The sequence below is a fragment of the Miniopterus schreibersii genome, assembly GCF_964146895.1.
Source record: "Miniopterus schreibersii genome assembly, chromosome: 10".
In the NCBI taxonomy this organism is placed as follows: domain Eukaryota; kingdom Metazoa; phylum Chordata; class Mammalia; order Chiroptera; family Miniopteridae; genus Miniopterus; species Miniopterus schreibersii.
The window spans coordinates 34,742,979-34,757,659 of NC_138110.1; the positions used below are offsets into that span (position 1 = coordinate 34,742,979).

The window sequence follows — 14,681 nt, forward strand, 5'->3', positions numbered from 1 at the left end:
TAATACCTTCAACAATAAAGATAAATTTTAAAAAACACATTATGTATCTATAGCATATATTAATAATAATCTTTTGAAGTGAGAATAACCCAGATTTTACTTGGAAAAAATATTTATTTAACTAATTATCTATCTCTATCTATCTATCTATCTATCTATCTATCTATCTATCTATCTATCTATCATCTATCTATCTATCTATCATCTATCTATCTATCTATCTATCTATCTATCTATCATCATCATCATCTATCTATCTATCATCTATCATCTATCTATCATCTATCTATCTATCTATCTATCTATCTATCTATCTATCTATCTATCTATCTATTATCTATCTATCTATCATCTATCTATCTATCTATCTATCTATCTATCTATCTATCTATCTATCTATCTATCTATCTATCATCTATCTATCATCATCTATCTATCTATCTATCTATCTATCTATCTATCTATCTATCTATCTATCTATCTATCTATCTATCATCTATCTGTCTATCTACCATCTTATTTGGTTCTGGATACCATAACAAAACAACATAGCTTGGGTGGCTTCTCATCATAAATTTATTTCTCTCCCTGGCTGGGTGGCTCATTTGGTTAGGGCATCATCCCCATATGCCAAGGTTGTGGGTTCGATCTCTGATTGGGGCACATACAAGAGGCAACCAATGAAAGCATAGATTAAGTGAAATAGCAAATCTCTCTCTCTCACACTCTTTCCCCCTTCCTTTTTCTCTCTAAAATCAAGAAATAAAATTGAAGGAAAAAAAGAAACTTAGTTCTCACAGTTGTGGAGTCAGTGTGCCAGCCGTGTGCCAGTGTGCCCTCTGGATGGGAGACTGCAGATTTATTGACTCCTCACATAGTGGAGAGCAGAGAGGGGAAGCAAGCTCTTTCGTGACCCTTTTAAGGATGTTAATCCCATTCTTGAGATCTCCACCCTCATGACCTCATCTAACTTGGATCATCTCCCACAGGTCCCACCTCCTAATGCCTTTACATTGGGGAACACGATTTCAACACAGAATTTTGAAAGAATGGAAACATTCAGTCCATATCTATCTATCTATCTATCTATCTATCTATCTATCTATCTATCTATCTATCTATCTATCTATCTATCATCTCTATCTATCTATCATCTATCTATCTATCTATCTATCTATCTATCTATCTATCTATCATCTATCATCTATCATCTATCATCTATCTATCATCTATCTATCTATCTATCTATCTATCTATCTATCTATCTATCTATCTATCATCTATCATCTATCTATCTACCCATCTCTCCATTGTTATGGGTGGGGAGCTTTCCTCACCCCTACTGGTTGCTGATGGGCATGGGCTTTCTTAAAATATCATGAAAAAAGGAGGAGGAGAGAGTGTAAGAAGCTTCATTGCTGTAGAATTACACCCGAGTTTCGAAGGTCCCATTTTTCTTTGTCCAGTCAAGGAAGAAGTCTCATTTTGTCCCATTTTGCTCTCAGCAGAGCTAGGATTAAAGCCATTGCCAAGAGTTTCTGTCCCATGTCTGCACAGTCTAACACAGTGCCAGGCTAGTTTAGTATATGTTCCCAGCTGATGTCCATTGCCTGTGAGGTCCACACGCAAGAATCAAGAGCACCAAGAGAATGAGAATTTCTTTGTCTAGGGGATTGTGTATCTGCAAACTTTTGCAGGCTTGCATTGACCTCTCACCCTCTAGCCAATGATCTCTGTTCCCAGGTTTGACTGACAGGCACCTGCCCTAATCACCCCACTCACTGCATACATGCCCATCTTCCTCTTTGTCCAGTCCCTTCCCCCAGTGCTTTGCAGAGAATGGACCTGTGGTTCTCTGAGGAGTATAAAGTTGCAGCTTCCTGGTGAAGCTGCCTAAATGACATGCCCATGATGTCTGGCTTCCCCCTTTTCTGCTTTTCTATTATTAATAACTAGCTAATTACAACAGTATCTATTTATTTTCTATCTACTTATCTATTTTCCATGTTTGATGTCAGACTCTCTGCCATTACCCATTGCTCCCCTGGTTGCAAATCTCATGGGGTCCCTTAGAGGTTAGGGTACACATGGTTGTAGGGGAAGGAGAGGGGGAAGGGAATGGCACAGGTGTGCTCCCTGGAGGAAGAGCATGCTGGGACCTTCATTTTCAGGGGTTTTATTTATTTATTTAAATATGTTTATTGATTTCAAAGAGAGGAAGGGAGAGGAAGAGAGAGAGTTGAGACATAAATCATAAGAGAGTCGTCGTTGATTGGCTGCCTCCTGCACTCCCCCAACTGGGGATCGAGCCCCCAACCCGGGAGTGTGCCCTGACCGGGAATCGAACAGTAATCTCCTGGATCCTAAGCTGATGCTCAACTGCTAAGCTACACCTGGCTAGGCTTCAGGGATTGTAAATGTTGGGCATTAAGGGGATGTTTTAGGGGCAGATCAATAGAATATTCATCAGCTTTATGCAGATGTACCAAAATGAGATTTATTCTCTTCATCTGTCTTTCTTTGAGTGTGGCTGGAAAATGGCACTAATTGGCTTTCTGTTATTTGAGTAGGGTGATTTAAGCTATTTACCCTCTAGTTGCAGAGGAGAAGTACGAACCACTTACTCTTCAGTATCCTTGGTTTAGGTTTAGGGAAGATAGGATTTACTAGGTGGCTGCAAACTACTGTTTAACTATCTTAGTTTCCCTATTCAGTTTGTCCTGGAGTTTTTCTAGCTTCTTACTATTCTATAACATAACCATTCCTCTCCATAGAGTAAGTAGAGGAGAAAATTCATGTAAGCTGATAACACAGTGTTGGTCCCTTTGCCTCCATAAATGCAAGCTATTAATTTCTGTTTCTGTTGAATGGACCTGTGGTTCCTCTGCTCCTCATTTCTCATTATTTGTGATTTTTCTCTCTGCGATGTGTTAACGCTGAGCTGAAGCACAGGCTTGCTTGCTGTTTGTTTGATTGCCCTTCAACCCAACCTCACTGAACACAAGATGATTTCATGTGAACATACTTAATTAAAATCTTGAGGAAATATAAAAACACTGTATTACAGCATTGCCCAGCAAACATTTTTAAAAATTGAAATATCACTGGTCATAAAAATCTGTAACTGTTGTGACCTCTGGGAATTCTTCACAGGTAGGTATCGCCAAGAGATTGCCCAGGTTCTCTTCTCTGTTTTCCAGCTGACTACCCACCAACACACCCTGTCAAATCCTTAGGAGGACAGTCTGGCCAGAGCCACTCACCTCAGTCTCCCAAGCCTCCCATTCTTGGCTAAATAGCTTTATTAAGTGTATTTGTAAACAATTCCGGAGATGGATTCTGTAATTAGCTTTTAAAGAATTTTTATCTTGTAGAAAAGAAGAAAGGGGGAAAGGGTAAAGAGGGAGGGAGAAAGGACAGAAAAAAGGAAGGAGGAAGGAGAAGAAGGGAAGAGCTGGAATTCTTAGGAAGCCAGCCCGTGTAGGTGTAAACAAGAACATTTTAAGAAACTCTCTTCATTCAATACAATGTAAAGGCTGTGTCTATAAATGCTGTGTCTTCTAGCAAAAGGCATCTCGCTCAAAATAACGCTTTTCACGAATTAAGTAATTTCACCTGATACTTGCTGCATGAATTGTCATCAATTAAAGTGCCCCATATGCTGAGCTTCTGCCCAAAGTACCAATTCTGTGTGAGCTTACAATAGATACAACTTGGTCATGTTGCTTTTTCCCAAACAGCTCATTACACAGTAACTGGATTATTTGATCTTTTTTTAATTTATTTGTCTTTATTGTTGAAAGTATTACAGATGCCCCCTTTTGTCCCCCATTGAACCCCTCCACCTGTACAACCCCCCCTCCCACCCCGCCTTTACCTGTGTCCTTGGGTTATGCTTATAAGCATATGAACTCTTTGGTTAATCTCTCCCCACCCACTCCCGCTTTCCCTCAGGTTCCTCAGTCTGGTCTATGCTTCTGTGTCTCTGGATCTATTTTGTTCATCAGTTTATTTTGTTCATTAGATTCCACATATGAATGAGATCATGTGGTACTTGTCTGGATTATCTGATCTTTAAGGTCCTTTCAAATCCTAAGGTTTTAGAAGGATGTGATTTTCTCATGTATTTAAGAGCCTCACAGGAAATTTAAGTATTTTATTAGGCGCTATTTGAATTCGTGGAAAAGGCTGAATGTTGAGCTCTGAATGGTTTACTCAAATGGATTTATATGCTAATGTTACCAGAGATATAGCCAGACTGTATTTATTGACTTGGTGACTATTAGCTATGTAGACTTTTCTAAAATATTCATTACCATATTATCTAAGGAGCTCAAACTGTGAAGGCCATTTACGTTCAGAATTTATCTATATGTGGGTGTGTTTGTCCCATTAGTTTAGGAAATGATCATTTGAAGGCTTAACATGTCTCTTGGAACACAATGTCTCTCCTTGAATTCACCTCCCAAACAGTGAAATAAAGATACAGTCACCTGGTTTATCTTGCCTCGGATAGGATTCCACCAATGCTGCAGTATTCAGGTACACTACATTTATTTATGTCTTTCCCAGGGTTTCTTTCACTAACTGTTCATATTTTTCTTCTTTTGTTATTCTGTGCCCTGTGGCAGAGCTCAGTCAATCAATTATTGCAGTCAGGGCTGATGCTGCAGGATTCAAACAAAGGCCCACTGGCAACAAAGAAACAGTGGCAAGAGCAAGCTGTAGTCTGTGTGTCTCCGGATCAGCTGATCAATCCATGATTGAATTGTTTTTAAATGTATGTCAATTCAAGAACAGGGCTCAGCAATATATTTGAGGCATGAAAGAAAGGGGGAGGTGTGATTTCAAAACAGTTTTCTTCATAACAGTGTAAAGCTGACCTTGCATTTAAAGATAGAAGATGGGGGGAAAGCTATATGAAAGTGTGAGCAGTATGAATAAGTGCTGTTTATAAAAAGCTGTTTTAATACCTTTGCTAAAGCTGAACAATACAAAGAGACAAAGCTATGAAAAATGCATGCCTTTCCCTGTGATTGATCCTTTTATGGGTCCATTCCTGCCCAGATGATAAAAAGCATTTACAGGGCAAACAAGCTTTAGTGCCTTCATTTTCCCCAAATATGAGAAATGTTCCTTATTTAGAATTTTGCTATTAAACCATTTTTTTTTTATAGTATACCCCCCATTTAAAAAAAAAAAAAAAGATTTGAAGTTTTTAACTGAAAAGCTGGAATTCCTTATAGAAATCTTTTTGTTTTGTTTTGCTGCTTTTTTTTTTTTTTTTTTTTTTTTTTGCAGTTAACAAACTCATTCTTGGCACAAGATACCAGGAGTGATACTAAAAATAAAATAGATTTTGAAATGAGACAAGCCTCCTTTGGAATCTAGATGACACTCTTGAAAAAACACCCAGGACAATTGCCAAATGAAAGTAAGCACTCAACCTACATTAATTCCTAGCTCCCCCTCTTTTTAACTATGTCATTTCTAGGTTTCTCCAGGAAAACATAATTCCATAATAGCAATACATTCCATATTACGTAGAAAAATTCGTATTTATTTAACATTGACATTGTATCAGATGATGGGCTAATTGCTTTTACCTATTGTACCACTCACTTCTCATAATGATTCTCCAAGTAAGCCCCCCCCCCCCCCATCGTGCTTAAGGAAATTTTATTCCGGAGTTATTGAAAACATGCTTCCTGCATGCAGCTGAAGGGGGGCTGGCTTTGCCACCCCCACCTATGTCACTTTGACATGAGAATTACTTTGATCTAAAGGTAATAAAAACCCAGCAGACTCAAGAAAATCCTTTACCTCTCTCTTAACTACCTAAAAGAACTTAGATAGGGGGCTTGCCCTAGAAAGAGAGCTATTGCCAGACATAACTTTTTTATCTGAAAGGTCTATCTATATGGCAGGGCAAACATCTAATTACCAAACATCTGCTCTTATGGTCTTATGAATTACTCTCCTCCCCTTTGGCACCCCAGCTCCCTATCGCATTCCTTAGTTCAGGATGGCACATAAGCCTTAACTGCCAGGCTTGCCCTTGGGTCTCCTATTTTTATGGGGCTTCCATATGTACAAAATTAAATTTGTTTTCTCCTGTTAATCTGTTTTATGCCAATTTAATTATTGAACCAGCCAAGGGACCTAGAAGGATAGAAGGAATTTTTTTTTTTTTTCCCCTCTTTAACACAGCTTATAGGTGACAAAATGAGAGGTGAAAACAGATTTTGTTAAATTCAAGGGTGTTTTTATTTCTCTTCATCAATGGTTCTCAAATGTTAGGGCAAATCAGAATCAGTTGGAGGGCTTGTGAAAACACAGACTGCTTGGGCCCCAGCCCTAAGAGTTTCTATTTAGTAGGTCTGGGTGTGGCTTGAAAACTTGCATTTCTTACAAGTTCTCATGTGATGCTGATGCTACTGGTCTGAGGATCACACTTTGTAAACCCTGCTCTATACTGCATTGCCCTCTCATGAGAAAGCCACACTTGAGGTATTTTACATTTTACTACTCACAAGATTTCCTATTAAAGATAAAATACTTGAGAGTCATTGGAAAGCTGAAATACTACATACTGATGAATTAAATTTTTATTAAATTCTCATTTCTTATGCACCTAGAAATTACATGCAATGATGATGAAAATGACTAAAATATAATTCCTGTCATCCAAGAGCTCATCAACCAGTTGAGATTACAGTCATAAGTATGTACTTAAGTTTATCATTTACAAGGCAAACACAATAAATGCTTCAGCAGGAGACTTTTAGAAAATGTACTCTGGGAATAAGAGAAAATTCAGCTTAAAAGCACACACACACACAAGTCTTACCCTTGTCTTGTTTCATTCTCAAGTCAATTCCTCCCTCTGTCTCCTTTCTTTAGGTAACATCTACTGGAGCTACATCTTCAAATCCCACTTATACCTCAATCACAAAGTAAGGCTTCTACATCAAACATACCAGGAAAATGGCCATAGGAAAATTCACCCGTAACTTCCTATTTGCAGAACCCAAGGATCTGAAAACGGCTCTATGTTTCCGAGGCATTGGACACTACTGGTCCTTCTCTGCCTTGAAAGTGCCCACCTTGGCCCAGGTAACCTCATCTTATCTCCTGCTGCTCCTTCCCACTGACTCCGACCTTTAAGGTCACTTCTCTTCGTTGTCTCAGAACTTCTTCTGCCTCCATCTGGTCTTTAAATTTGCTGTTCTCTGAGTTTTGCCCTAGGCCCTCTTCTCATACCTTACAAATCTTTCTCTACCTCACAAATGAGTGATTTTTATTAAAACACAAGTCTGTTTACTTCCCTTTCAAAAGGCCCCCTGAATCCCAGCTGCCTGCAGGCAAGCACGTCTTCCCACCTGGTCTGACTCATTTCCACCTGATCTGCTGCTTCTCTTTTGATTGCTCAATTCGTGTCCATCTTCATAGGTCCATTATTTCATTGCCTTTTCCTAACTTAAGATAGATATGATTGAGCTAATTGCATTGTCCACCCTCATGAATACACAAGAGGCTTCTTGTGCAAGGAAAACCTCAACTCAGTGTTTCTTGAGGGTCTCTTTTACTGCCACGCTCTCACAGAACACTTCGCTTATGACACTTCCAGTCACCAAATGTGTGGACGTTTCCCCCCACACCAAGCAATTCTCAACCGCCACATAGGTGTCCTACAGTTTAACTCAGTTCTGACACTATCTGTCTGAGACAGCATCAGATCCCACAGGTTAAGGGCTTAGTCCCATGAGATCCTTGCCTTCTCCCTGCCATCAGCACACACATTTCAGATTCCAGTTGCAATCCCAAGTTACCCACTGTGCTTCTGACCAACCAACTATAGATGGTGGTTCCTACAACCCCCTTCCTTGGGTTTTATTAATTTGTTACAGTCATTCACGGAACTCTGGAAACATTTATGTTTACCAGTTTATTAAAAGATATGATAAAGAATACAGGTGAACAGACAGATTAAGAAATATGGAGGCCTGGCAGGTGTGGCTCAGTGGTTGAGCGTCGAACCAAGAGGTCAGAGGTTCGAATCCTTGTCAGGGCACATGCCCAGGTTGCAGGTTTGATCCCCCGTAGGGGGTGTGCAGGAGGCAGCCAATAGATGTGCCTCTCTCTTTGATGTTTCTATCTCTCGATCCCTCTCCTTTCCTCTCTCTCTAAAAATCAATTTTAAAAAAACTCATTAAAAAAAAAGAGAGAGGTAGAGGCCAAGCTATGTGGGAGGTGCGCAAAGCTTGCATGTCTTCTGTGTGTGCCACCCTCCAACACCTTCATGTGTTCACCAACCCAGAAGCTCCCTGAACCCTGTACTTTTGGAATTTTACAAAGGCTTCATCATGTAGGCATGATTGATCATTTCCAGCTCCGTTTCCACTCCTTCCCCTTCTTAACAGAATAGGGAGTGGGGCTGAAAATTCCAAACTTCTGATTATGGCCTGGTCTCCCTTGTGAGCAGCCCTCATCCAGGAGCCATCTAGGAGCCCACCCAGAGTCACCTCAAAAGACACTCTTACCACCCAGGACATTACAAGGGTTTCAAAAGCCCTGTGTCAGGAGCTGGAGACAGAGACCAATACATATTTTCTCACACTCCTCCTTTGCTTTTCTTTTATCTCCTATTCCTCTGATACGCTCCTGTAGCCTTAATACTTTATCGATACTCTGATTCTTCTCATGCCAACAGATCCCAGCACTAATAAATTAACATGTGTCCTTCCATTCCATCTTACCTAAGATTCGTGCAATATATGTTAATCCTTGAAAATCACACACTGTTTTTGTGGTATTTTGTTAAAATATTTTAACTAATCTATTAATTATACTTCTTAATTCCAATTTGTTTCACTTAATGAAAAGAACTTGAAATTTATTTTTCCACATAAAATTCTTCTTAATTTTGCAAGTTTTTTTTTTTTTTTTTACTTTTCGTTCATGCTTAATTCTCATTGTTCAGACTTCATAATGCAGGTAATTTCCTAATGTTTTCTTCAAGATTGCTTTCAAAAATAAATATTTTATGATAAAAATTCTAAGGCCGTATCACTCAGTATGAATATTCCATACTTAAATGGTAACTTAACCTTCATACTTAAATGGTAACTTAACTACATGTAATTTAACTACATATAATTTAATCTATGTTTAAATTTTCCTTGAAAATTTGAAAATATTAACCCATTGTCTTTATTTTAATCTTATATTTAAAGAAAATATAGGTTTTACCTTTAATATATATAATACGTAATATATTAACACAACAGTTTGGTTTTTTTAAGGTTTTTTAAAAATTTAGTGATTTTAGAGAGAGAAGGTATGGAAGAGAGAGAAAGGTAGAGAGAGAAACCAATTTGTTCTTCCATTTATTTGTGCATTCATTGGTTAATTCCTGTATGTGCCCTGAGCAGGAATCAAACCTACAGCCTTGAAGTACTGGGAGGATGCTCCAACCAACTGAGCTACCCAACCAGGGCCCTAATATCTTATATTATATGATTACATAATATAAAATAATTATATAATTTAAAATAAATATAGTATAGTATGTTATATAATTAAATACATTTAATATGCATTGTATTAAAATATATATTTACTATTAATACATATTAAATACAAAGAAATTTATAATGCATGTGTATGGTAAAATAAATAACAATGGAATAAACAATAGTGTATCTGCTGCAGTCTCAGAAATAGAAATTTAGATGTGTTTAAAGTCCCACCCCTGCTTATATTAGGGATTTGCAATCCTGACTTTGTATTTTTCATTCCATTTACTTTTACTTTTTGGTGTTTATCACATAATGCATTTAGTTTTCTACTTTTTGACATTCATATAAATGATATTAGCTGTATAAATAAGTGACTTGCAGTTTTAATCCACTTTATATTCCTGAGTCCTTGACACCTAGAGATGCATTTTATGTATTTTCATTTCTGTGTGGTATCTATTATAGGATTGCTATAAAATGTCTTGAATTTTTTCTCCTATTAACAGCATCTTGTTTCTGTGGGGGGGCAGATTTTGTTTTGTTTCATTTTATTTCTGCAAACAAAGCTACCATTTATATTCTTGAGCATGTCTTATGGTGCACATGTTCAAGTTTTCTGCAGGGTAGATGCCTAGGATGGATTGCTGGATTATAGTATGTGCATTTCTTCAGCTTTAGATGATGGCAAGTTATTTTTCAAAGTGATTGTTCTAATTTGTGGTCCCATCGGCAGTCTTTGTTGTTGTATATCTTCTTTAAAACTTTATATTTTTTGAATTATTTTTTGCCAATATGATAATGAAATTGAATTTTATTGTAGTTTTTGAATACCAATTTGCCAGTTAAATTTTTTTTAACATTTTTGGTAGAGGACATTTATATATCTTCTTCCTGGAAATGCCTGTGCGATTATTTTGATCATTAGTTTATTTATCTTTTTCTTTATAACTTTTATAGATTATTTTTACATCTTCTATAATAATCTATTTGTAAATATATATGATATAGATAATAACCTATCATGGATATGTGTGTGTGTGGATATGTATGTGTGAGTACACACATTGCAAATATCTTCTCCAACTTTGTGACTAACAATTAGTTCTCTGATTAATAGATCTACTTAGTTTTAATGCTAGTCATGTTTAAATTTTTAACTTATGTTTGATGCTCTCTGCATCTTGTTTAAGGAAGTAATTTTCCCACTCTGAGATTGTATAGTGTTCTGTGTTGTCATCTGAAACCTTCCTAGTTATACATTTAAATTTTTAGTTCCTTTGGAAATGTTAATAAAATAGGGATGATATAAGGATCCAACATAATTTGTCATATAAAAAACCAGTTTTACCAAAAACATTTAATAGCCCATCCTTTCTATAGCTAATCTGTGTTGCTATCTTTGTCAGATGTAAGCTGTTCACATATGTTTGGGTGTGTTTCTTTCTACTTTCTTCACTCATCTGTTTGACTTATTTGCCCCAATACAAGATTTCTTAGTCATTCTAGCTGTACAGTAACTCTGGATATCTGGTATGGTAAGTTCCCCCACCCCATTTTTTCTTTGTCAAGAATACTTTGACTGTTCTATATCACTTGCTCTCAAATAAAAATTTTAGAGTTATTAAATCTCATGTCAAATTCTAAAACATATTTTGTAATTTTTACTTTGAATTAAAGTAAATACATAAGTCAATTTGTAAAGCATTTACAATATCATACTAACTTTTCTCTATATAAGCATGGTGTATATTTCCATTTACTAAGTATTTCAATAATTTTCTTTATAACATGCATTGTATGTTTTGTAAGACATATTTAGTTAATGTCAGTAATATTTTTAAATTACATAAATTACATGTAAATAAAATTTTTTTTTGGATTAATTATGTATCCATGATTTTGGCTAAAAAATTTAATGACATATATAGTTCACTGTAGATTTTCAACTTAAATAATTATATAATCTATGAAAATAAAAGTTTATTTTTTCCCTTTCCAATACATATTATTTTATTTCTTTTTCTTGCCTTGCCATACTGATTAGACAATAATCTTCATTGCCTTTTTCATGAATATAAAACACATTAAAAATATTTTACCATTATTTATAATGTGTATATTTGGTATTTGTGAATGTCCTTTATCAGACTAAGTAAAGTTCTTTTTATCTATATTTGCTGGTTTTTTGAAATCATAATTGGATGTTCATTTTTTGTTTTCTGCATCTCTTGAGATGATTAAGAATTCATAACTAGACCTCCAAATATGAGGTCGAGTGATTTTTTTGCTGTTTATAAAATAGAATAACATTTATTTATTTCTTAAAATGTTTATTATACATGCTATATTCATAGAAAATCAAGACTTGTGAAGGAACTCAAATTACATGTAAATTATGCTCAGCTGAGATGGTTAAAGTCATGTTTAGCATGAGAACAGTTAAGCTAACGCTTTCTTCTCCTTGTAGGTGGCCGTCATTTTATTGATTTCAGCAAGAGCTTTTCCTGGATTCAGCCCCTTTGGACAGGTCCTTATGCAGTTCCTGATGGTGTGGCCAGGTGCTCCTCCATGAAGGTTTTTCTGGAATCCATCATCCTGCATAAGAACAGCAGGTCCCAAATATTTGTCTCCATTCCTCTGGGGCAGCTGCTACTGCAGCAGGCGCAGAGGACACACTCGTACAGCCCATCAGCTTCTCCAGACCTTCTGTGGACTACAGATACCACTGTTTGCCTTCCTGGGATTCATTCTTCTTCAAAAAGGCTCAGTGGATTTGTTCTGAGGATAGAAGCTACTCAACTCAGGAACAAGGTTCTTTATCACACACATATGTAAAAGAGGGTAGAGTTTTGAAACTTGGTTGAGGTCAGTGTGGATCCTCCCAGTGCAAGTCAGAGTGTCGCCTTCACTGATGTTCACTGCACAAGACCACAGAAACATTCTCTGCATGATCTTCGGAAGGTCAAGGTAGAATCAATTTCATTCTTAATTTTATTAAAGTATCTTACACCATAGGACCACATTTACTCAAAACAATTTCATAAGTTTGCAGATGAGGTTTACCTCCAGTCTCTTCTCTGAGTTCCATCAGTAGGTGGCAACCTTCTTGATTCAGGAGCTGTGACTGCAGCTGCCGGGGCCCTCGGCAGACCTGCAGGCAGCCTCACCAGGGCTGCAGCCAGGACAGGCACCCGGAGGGGACGCTGACCCACAACCTGAGCTCCTGAACAAGGTCAAATGATTTCTGGTAAGGAAGCAAAAAATTCAATTGAGAAAGGACAGTCTTTTCAACAAATGATGCTGGAAAAATTATATATCCATATGCCTCCAAATCAACCCCATCCGTACCTTATACTATATAGAAAAAAATAACTAAAAAGGAGTTATATTCCCAAATAAAAAAGTTAATAACTCTAAAACTCCAGAACTGTGCAAAGTGTTTAGATATGACACAGAAAACATAGTTTACAGAGAAAAAAACATGAATTATACTTCATTATGAATGAGGACTTCTGCTCTTTGAAAGAGACTGTTCAGAGAATTAATATACAGGCCATAGATGGGACAAATACTTGAAAATCAGTAAAATGTGTTAAAAGGTGTATGTACAGGGTGTATAAGAAGCCCAGAAAAAGCGATGATGTAAAGGAACAATTTAATTTAAAAAGAATGGACAAGCGATTAACAGACAATTAAGCAAAGTTAATGTATAGATGATGACCTAGTACATAAAAAGATGGTCAGCATCACTGTCGTCATTAGGGAAATGCAAGTTAATACCACAACGAGATTCTATAGCATATCCATTAGTATGGCTAAGATTAAAAAGAGTGATCATGTGCTGGCAAAAATGAAGAACAAGTGAATTCTTACACATCGCTAGTGGGAATATAAAATGTATAATCGCTTTGGAAGACAGCTTGTCAGTGTCTTTAGAAATTCAGTACACACCGACCCTATGACCTAGCCATTCAACTACTAAGCATTTACTTAAAAGAAATGAAAGTCTATGTTCACATGAAAACTTGTATACAAAAGTTGATAGAAATTTTGTTTACAGCAGACAAAAACTGGAAACTACCCAGGTATCCTTCAATAGATGAACAGATGAGCAAATTATGACATAGCCATATAATGGATTATTATTCAGAAATAAAACAGTATGAACTATTTTAATATGCAACAATGTGGAATGATCTATAAATAATTGTGTTGAGTGATAGTATACAGACCAAAGAACTGCATACAATATTCTATTTATATAAAATTCCAGAAAATGCAAACTAATCAATAGTGACCAAAAATAGATCTATGGTTGCTTAAGAATAAAAGATGAGAGGGGTAGGGGGGATGGTTCATGAGGAAACTTTTGAGAATAATGGATATATTTATATTTATGATATTGGTTGTGCTGATGAATTTCCAACTGTATACATATGTCAAAACGTATCAAATTGTACATTTTTGTGTGTATGTCAAAATGTGTATGTATACATATTATGTGTACGTCATTTATACCTCATTATTGCTATAATAAGAAACCACTTAGTGAAAAATTTTGAATGCTTTTACCCTTTAAATTTGGGGTCAGAATAGGATGTCTAGTTTTGGGGCTTCAATTCAGCATTGCACTGCTGGTTATAGCCACTGGCAGGAAGGGAAGGAAAGGAATTAAAAGGTCTCAATGCAATTCAATGGAGAAAGACAGGTAAATCTTCATTATATGGCGCTGAATCAACAAGATAGCAATACGGGGAAGGAACAATAACTCTTGACCATTAGTTACACTGTGCATAAATATTAATTTTTAGTGGAGTAATATTAATTAAATTCATGGATTTAAAGTAGTCCTATTAAAAAGCTAAAGTGCAAAGCACCTAAAAGACAGCATGACTTATTCAGTTAGCATAATGTTATGTTTATTATTTTGACGGTGGTCATGGTGTCATGGGTGTATGCTTATGTCCAAACTCATCAAATTGTATACATTAAATATGTGCAGAATTTTTTCTATATCAGCTGTACCTCAATAAAATTTACTTTTAAGAGTCTGAGAAAAAGTCTTGGGTGTCTCGCTGGAGACATTCGCCTCCCAGACTCCCCAGGTGGGAGGGCTGCCAGGGGAAGCTGTTGGTTGTTGGGTGCAGGCCGGGCAGGTGC

At 36.6% G+C, this 14,681-nt stretch overlaps 1 pseudogene across 1 annotated transcript; it reads right to left on the reverse strand.

Moving 5' to 3' along the window:
- Positions 1-11,960: 11,960 nt before the first annotated feature.
- Positions 11,961-12,609, reverse strand: LOC308562849 (succinate dehydrogenase [ubiquinone] iron-sulfur subunit, mitochondrial pseudogene; annotated as a pseudogene). Its single transcript has one exon. The product of its transcript is annotated as a succinate dehydrogenase [ubiquinone] iron-sulfur subunit, mitochondrial pseudogene (transcript).
- Positions 12,610-14,681: the final 2,072 nt, after the last annotated feature.